The following is an 8,678-nucleotide window of genomic DNA, read 5'->3' on the forward strand; positions in this document are numbered from 1 at the left end:
CTGCCACTGGGCAGAAAAGGCAGCCTGTGCTGTGGCTTCACTCAGATCAGCTGCTGCCGCCAAACACCTCGAATAGTGGAGTTATGCCCTTTTCTGCAGTGTAGTTCAATAACTTGGGTCTTCAACCAAATTTTAAAGAAAGGTATAGGAACCTGTTTAGCTAGGAGACCTCTAGCACTCCCAGTACAGTTACATTTGGATGACTGTCTCAAAAAATATTACGGGGCAGTGAGACAGATGGAGAAGTAGTATGAATGCATACCCCTTTTTCTTATAATAAAAAAAGTATATTTTTTCTTCAAAAGCAGTGCTGCTGTATTTTGCAGTAGTACAGTCTGGGAACAACAATATGGGGCAGAGGAGGAAAGGTGAAGGAGCAGAGGAGTAAAAACCAGGAAAATCCAGCCTCCGCTAGCTACTCCTTTAATGCGTGCCAGGCTTTCTACAAAGGAAGCCTGTAACTGTGCTGTGAAATGCTTAAATGTGAGTTATGAAACAGTGACATATATTCCATGGACTAACATTTTAATAAAACACTTATCTGCAGTTGAACTGCCTTAGAAGAAGCAGACATCAGTAGAAGAGTGTCTTAAATGTAAGTTTAGTTTTATCATTATGACAAAAATATTGCTCTCTTTCTTACACTGCTCTGAGTGAACTTGTTAATTCATATTCTAATATGCAGTATGTACCCAGCAGTTAACAGTCTTCTGCAGTGACCCAGAAGCAGCTACATAGYGGTGTTCAGCTGCTAGAACCCAACTTTCCTGCAAATAGACTGTCTGTAGTCAGAAAAAGGCTTACTGCTGAAGCTGCTGTGACTTTTCACAAAATGTCCTACAGAATCAACCTGGAGGGAGGCATTTTATATTGACAAAAAAGAGTTGATACAGAAGTTCTGATACAGATATGAAAATACTTTTTAGTTTGATCCCTTGTTATGCAGCTTTGTCACAACTGCACATAAACATCCAGCAAATGTGACAGTAGTAGATGAAATAACACTGTAATACAAATATATAGCTAGAGTCTTGCGAAGTGGCACAGATACAATAGCACACCCTCAGTTAAATCTGTAATTCCCATTTTTTAACTAGTTACAAGGACTGCTGAGTTAGAGTTTGCTGCCCTGGAAGGACAGAATATTATCACTGGGGCCAGATACATAGCAAAGACTAATATGTTGTAGTGTGTAGTCCCAGACTTGAAGTGAGGTGGGAACTGAGGTTCAACAGTTTTCATCTGTATTGACAGTAACTTAGTCAATGAAAAAATAAATTCATGCAAGTCAGCACCCTAGAGGGAAAGGGGAGTGAGGAGATGAGTACCCGAGCAAACCACAGAGAAATGCTAAAAGGAAGAGAGGGATAGCTAAGAACCTTTCTACAGTTCAAACTATCAATAACCTCCTTGAAATAGGTACTCAAATCTGAACAGGCTTTTCTAGAAAAAGTATCCTCCCTTTTGCACAGCTCGGATTCAAACCCAGTTAATTCACCTTTCAGAAGAATGCTTTTAATGTTAGCTTTGGGGGAAAGAAACAGCACCACCTTATACTGGAGGTTAGGCAGGTACCTGAGCATACTTCATCAAGTATTGCAAGACTAAACCTTAAGAGAACATCTACTTCGGAAATCTCACAGGTTAGAGGTGGGATAGTCACTAAGAGGTTGGCCCTCGGGGGGGGGGGGGGGAGGGGGGTCACATGGCTCTCCACAAGCTCAGCATTGGGGAAGGAACCCAGATTGTTCTAGGGAGTGTCAGTCAGTGTGGCAGTGCAGACCTCTCTTGTAGCAATGACACATTTTCTAGCAGCACAAGAAGCACCTTGAATTGGAAACTGAAAATAATTCTTTAGAGGTGGTTTTTTTTTATAACAGATAAAAAATTTATTTCATTTACAGCTTGATTCACATATAAATGATCACATATTGGTGAGTCTGAAAACCAGATTCAAAATTCTTAACTTAAAGCCAATATAGTAGAGTCTAAAAAGCCAGTGACTGTTAAGTTTATGTACAAAGCTGTTGTTTATGTACAAATCTACAAGGCACAAGTTGTTAAGTACAACTGTTTACTACGGTTTACTACAGTTTACTACAAGTTTAGGCATAAATGTGTAGGTTCTCTTACAAAGAAATATGTAACTTAAAGAATATTTCCAGGAAGAGAGTAACAAAAAAATAGCTCTGAAATTGCAAAGATCCTTGAAAACTTGAGGGAAGAAAAATACTTGCTAGATCATTCATATTTCTGTATTTAGTTACTTGAATATAGTTGGTTTTCACAAAATAGGTTATGGCTCTGCTAATTTTAAAATCAGTCTACATGAGCCTTCCATTACAAGCATTTGCTCTTAATTTAAACTTCGGTAAAATAACTTAAGTTTCTGAAAATACAAATTTCTTGCTCCTATTAGATTATCAGGAAACAGTTGCCTTATTTACAAAACTATACTGCCAGACAGATCCTCTGCTCTAAAAATTAGAACCAACTATGAATGAAATCAAAATTTTTGTATTTCTCAGGCATTTTACTAGTTCTTGAAATACTCTGATTTTGCAGTATGCCAAAATGGACAGACTTTTAAATTAGCAAAACAAATAAATAAATAATGAATCTTGTTTTTGTTTTACAGGGTGATTTTGAGGCCAATCCTTAATGCAGTCTCATGACCCACTGGCAGTGACAAATCTTCGTAAGTGTTCAAGCAAACGATTTGTTCTATATCAGCTGTATTTACTGTATAAAGACATCTCAACAAGCAGCAAATGACTACAAGATTTTGCTATGGATAGATTTAAGAACTCAGAGCATTCCAACTTGTTTCTATTTAAACCCAGAATCTGAGATACATGCATTCAGTCTTTATGGTACTTTCTTTGCTTAGATTAGGTGTTTTAATGTTCAGTGACATGACTTACAGAGCAGAAATATTACTTGTGATCTAAATATGAGACTTCTTCCAGATAGTACGTAGTTTAAACGGATCAGCAAAATGAAAATCAGGTTTCTCAACGTGGCAGCTCCAGCTGTACTTACTGGCTGAGGAAATCTGAATTTGGAGAGAGTTCTAATTCATATATTTAACAAAGAGACTGGGTTAAGCATTTTATGTTAACTAGATTAACATGCCAATTCCCTTTATCCCTTTTAATTTACTCTTCTATACTCTCTTCAAAATGATTTTGTTTCTTCTTAGGTGTCTGGACGTTTTGGTTGCAAGGGAAGATCCAGACGGGCYCTGTGGAAATATTTTGGTAGATGGAGCTGCAGAGTCTGCCAGCTTTAAATGTATCTCTGGATATGTGGAACAGGTAAATACTGCCTTTGCTATTTAAATTGTATTCTAAGGGACATATTCTGAATTAAAATTATTTGAGATATTCCACGCAGACTTGCATTTAGATGTCCAATATTAAGTTTACTGTGATAAAACCCATGTATAATAATTTCTTTATCGTACATTGATATATAGGTAATTGATACTAATTCCTGTCAGAAATTCCTGATCTGGGGGAAGCTCCTTTCTCCATATGACTTTAGATTCTTGGCAGCAATGAAATAAATGCCATGTCAAATAAAAGGGTGGCCTCTTCTTGAACTCTTCATGACAATGAAAATCTTAAATTACTTACTCTAAGATTATTTAATTAATTAGTTAAGATTACTTAATTAATTACAATTACTAAGGTTACTTAGTTTAAGTTTTACAAGATCTTACTACAGAACTGACCTGGAAAGTTACTACAAATTAAAATACCAGTTTGCAATTGCAATGTAACATTTATAATAAAAATTTTTGAAAAAGACTTTATTAGAAAGTAAAGCGGAGCAACATTTCTTTTTTATCTTCTAAGGATAGTGTGGTAATGAGGACACTTAGAAAACTTGAAATTTTCAGTGCTTTGTTTACAAAGCTCTATGTCTTCTCAGAGGTTGGTGGGGGTGGAACGTAGAGTTAACTAAATCATCTTGGAACAGGTTTGAAGAAGGTGGCAGACTCCTAGGTAATGACATGACAAGACAGTTAACCCCCCCAAAGATTAATTATGATAAAGGTAAGTGTCTAAACATGTAACATTTGTCAAAATAACTGCAATTAGAATGTTTAAGATTTGAAAGGAAAAATCTTTCAAAGTGCTTCCACTTTGAAATATGACTTCTGATAGTCAAACTGAGAACATTCACTCTGCAACTTTAATCTTTATTTTTTCACACTACTATCTCTATAGACCTACCATAGTGTTAAAAGAAATAATGTGGGTTCTTTCTTTTTTTGACACTTCATGTTGCATATAAAACTTCATGTTAATATTCCTACAAGCCTGCTGCCATGAATGCTCACAGATGTAACTAGATTTAATAAATCATGCTGTTCAAAAAAAAAAAAAAAAAAATGCATTGAAATAAAAAAAAAAAAAAAAAAAAAAAAAAAAAAAAAAAAAAAAAAAGATTAGCATGGTATACTGATACTCCTGTTTTCCACATATGATTCTTCAGCTGACATCCTTCATAACATCATAGAAAAACAGGCTGAAATGGATCTCTAGGGGTTATCTAGTCCAGCCTCCTGTCCCAGAACAGGAGGAACTGCAAAGTTACATCAGGTTGTTTTCAGTCTTTTCCAATCAATTTCCAAAAGATGCTACAGAGGGAGACATACTGTAGTGCAGACTGTTTCTTTACCTTCACTTCACCAGCCTGTATACATTTGCATCCCCACCTTTATTTTTAAACATAATACTATGTACTGATCTGTGCTTTTTATATTTACAACCAAAGGACTGGAAAAATTTCTTTCACAGCTTGAAGATATGGAACATCAATAATTAAACATTAGAATGTATTACTTTTCAAGGCGGTAGTCTACTTCCAAAAGAATTAAGATAATCAGTACCTTTTTAACAAATTCCTGAGGCTGGATTAGTCTTAATGCAAACCTGGATGATACTTCTAAAAACAAACAAACAAACAAACAAAAACCCCACAGTATTATAGATACCTATAGACAGCTGTCAAAAAGTTGCCACAGCAGGCAGGTGTAATATATAAAGAGATGAGGTGTGGTATAGTATTGTATAGTATTCTTTTTAAAATATTTCTCCCCACTCTTAATATTTTTCTGGCTTTAAAAGCCTTCCAGCATGTCACCTGTTGCTATCTTTTTTTTTTTTTTTTTTNAATGAGGAAATGAAAAATTTTCACTTGGAATTCGAAATTTTTGAGATTTTGCAGTTGCTTCTCTTCCTAAAAAAATCACTGATTTTTTTTTTGGGGGGAAAGTGTTTGAAAAAAAAAATCTTTGCCTTGCAGTATTTCATTGAAATACTGGACAATATTTCAATATATTAAAACACGATGACCTCAAGAATTGGGTCAGTCATGATTAAAATAATCAAACCGAAGCAGATACTAAAACTTACACTACACACTTGCGTCCATGAATACTTGTAGATACAGTTAAGGCTTGATCGCATGGATCTAGAGCTGCTAAGACTGTAACACAATACTGTGTTTTAACCTTGTAGGGAACATAGGGGAACTTTACATCATGAGAAGTCCTGTGTTACATTTTTTGCAAGTATAATCAGTTTATCCAATAAAATATCTCATATCATTAGACATGATACCCAAGAGAATATGTGCTGTATCTACAGTAGTAACCATGAATTCTTTATTTCTTTATCTGTGCAGCTTCCTTGATAGTTGTAATAATCAGAAACTCTTGAAGCATCCTCTGAGAAGAAAACATTGTTAGGAATTCATCCTGCCTCATTTAAGCCTGTCTCATGTCACTGCCACAGTATGAGTGTTGCTATTGATTCCTTGCTTTTTGCAAAAGGCTACGAAGTGAACAGAGGATAACAGAGCTTTCATGAGTACAATCTTCCACTGAAATTGTTTTCTTGAGAACAGAATTTATTAGAGTTTGTGGTTCAAGGCTCAAATATGTACCTCGTGCAAATTTTGATGATAAAATATAAATTTGTTCAACTTTCAGCTGTTTTGTATTTATAGATTTGAGCTGATCTCATTAAGAGCTGGGGTGGTACTTCTAAGTCAATGAAAGGATTTAAGCTTTTGGACAGGTCACAGTTATGTTCTAAATGTAGCACTTTAAGTATGAATTCAAGGATTCTTGCTGCAGCTAACTTTACTTTGATGGTAAGATGTAGGGCTGCTATGGAAAAGGAAGCCTTCAGAATACAAAAGCTAACAAACTGTTTTGCACCTTTAGTTTATTTGTGCATTTTTCCTTTTAAGCAGAAGGAAACACTGAGGGAATCAACAGTGATGCAATTGTTGCAGAGAAATTTGCAGAACAGTACTCCATGTCCTCATACTACTCAGAAACACAAGTAGAATTAGATAAGATGTCCTTGGAAAATAAATCCATCAGCCCAGATTAAAAAAGATCATATACAGTACTTCACTCAGTCCTCGAGCAGGTATTGTGGCACATATTTAAAAAATTGATAGACCACACAGAACTTTGCAGCTCATGAAACTGTAGCTGGTCTTTATCATTTAACAGTTTAAGAGTTATAAATTAACATTTAACATTTCAAGAGTTATAAATGGAATCAGACCTGAATATTACATATTCCACCTGAATATATAATAAATTTCAGTATACAGCAGTGGCTTTTGGAAGAGGAAATGATCAAATGAACTTACCATACTTTGAACAGACTTTGATACAGTATTACATAGATAATATTTATGTAGAAGCCCCTGAACCATCCATACTTTATGCGATTCATTTTAACAGTTTGCCATATATAAGAATATATTTGCATGAAATAAATATTTCTTCCTGTACTGTTGAATACTTACTATATATTTCACTGTGCACAAGTATTAAGGTACTGTCCGTATGATTTAATTTCCATAGAAGCGGCCCATGTGCTCACCAAATCCAAGAGTTCTTGCTCAGAGAGAGAGTGGCTTATTTGTTCCCAGGAATACTAATGAAAATAACCCTAAGCTAATGAGCTAGCAGTAGCATATTCTGGATGCTAGCTGAGCTGTGCTACTCCGTAGTGAGATTTAYAATACTCTATACCTTAGCTATGTGAGCAGAAATTACAGTACTAGTATTGTCAGACTTGACTTTCTCTTTTTATCCAGCATTCTACATAACTGGATGAAAAGGAGATAGGACTACTACATTGCTTTTAAGTTGATCATTTATGATACAGCACTCTCCTAGGGAAGATTCAGTTTAGTCCACTCAGACTGGCAGGGGTTGCCAATGCCAACCTTTCCATATTCAAAATAAAAGTTAAAACTCCAGATCTACTATGGAAGAGATGAGGATTCTTTCTTTCTTCATTCTAGGGGAGAGGCACACACAGGACAAGTATATCACTCAATGCAAAAAGAGAGGTTAAAAAAAAGAGGACACAGTGATTACAAGCAGAAGGGAAATGAGTGCAGAATCCCTGAAGTTAAAAGGCTTTGTATACGTGAGTGTTTCTGTATGTTGACATTACAGAGATCTGTAATAATTGCTTTGTAAAAGCTTGACCTTGTGACAAGAATTACATGCTCAAGGATCTTTTAATACCTCAAGGTTAATGGTCCTGACTTTTTTCTCACCATCTTTTCTATCTGCTCACCCTCATTACAGAAGGATTTTACATGCATTCTTTAAGTGGTACACAGTTCATTAAGCCTTATTCGTTAATCTGCTCCAAATTGGTCTTGATATGATCCTTGCTTTCCAGTACAATTGGCTTAGGGTTGGAATTATCCCTGACATTTGGTACTTTCGGCAAGATCTTAGCGATACAGTACCATGGATCAAAAGGTTTATGGTGTTAAGACTCATGCATCTCTCAGGCTTAAAACAGACAGAACTGCCTGATTTTTTTTCTGAGATTTTTGTCATTTGTACTTAGTCTTAAAAATCTGTGATGTACAGAGTTTAATCATTCTGATTATATCACTGCACTGAAAATGTATTTATGTGTATGAAAATTCTTATTTCTGTTTGCTTACGTTTAACAATAATTGTCTGGAATCTAGGAAACTTCAAGAGACTATGGGTTTTATGCAAAATTATTCGATATGGTTTAAGATTTTTGTTTTAAGTCCATCATCAAATTTAAAACAATTAATAGTAAACTATAACTTGAAGATTGCTACTTTTAAAAAAAATACTATAATTACTTTGAAGACAGTTTTATGATTACAATAATTTTACAAACTACTGCTTTCAGTACAAAAAGTAGACCTTTTATTTTTTCAATTCCAGCAACATGATAGTTCCCTGTAAAGAATAGTCCCTTGGATGTAACATATCATTTCATACTATATGATTTCTGAACAGTGTGGGTTTTTTTTGTTTTGTTTTTTTTTTGTTTGTTTGTTTTTTAATTACCCCTGAGTCTCATCAGAAAACAAAGGAGGGAATGATAGGTTCTTTTTTACCGTAATACACATCTTTGATGTGAGCCTTTCATTTCCAACCTGCTGATATACAGACATTCTTGTAGCTCCTGTAGTTAATTGGCTTAATTACAGTTTATCCATCATTTTGACCAATTGCTGTATTTTCCCAGCTATGAATTCTGTTTTTAACAAGCACCTGATGTGCTTTCTATGTAACAGCCTTTGTTACACAGTTCTAACATCGCTGAACATGGAAAGAAAAGGGAATTTCTTACCAA

Source organism: Rhea americana, unplaced genomic scaffold (genome assembly GCF_003343005.1).
Source record: "Rhea americana isolate MKP2758 unplaced genomic scaffold, rheAme1 scaffold_237, whole genome shotgun sequence".
NCBI lineage: Eukaryota > Metazoa > Chordata > Aves > Rheiformes > Rheidae > Rhea > Rhea americana.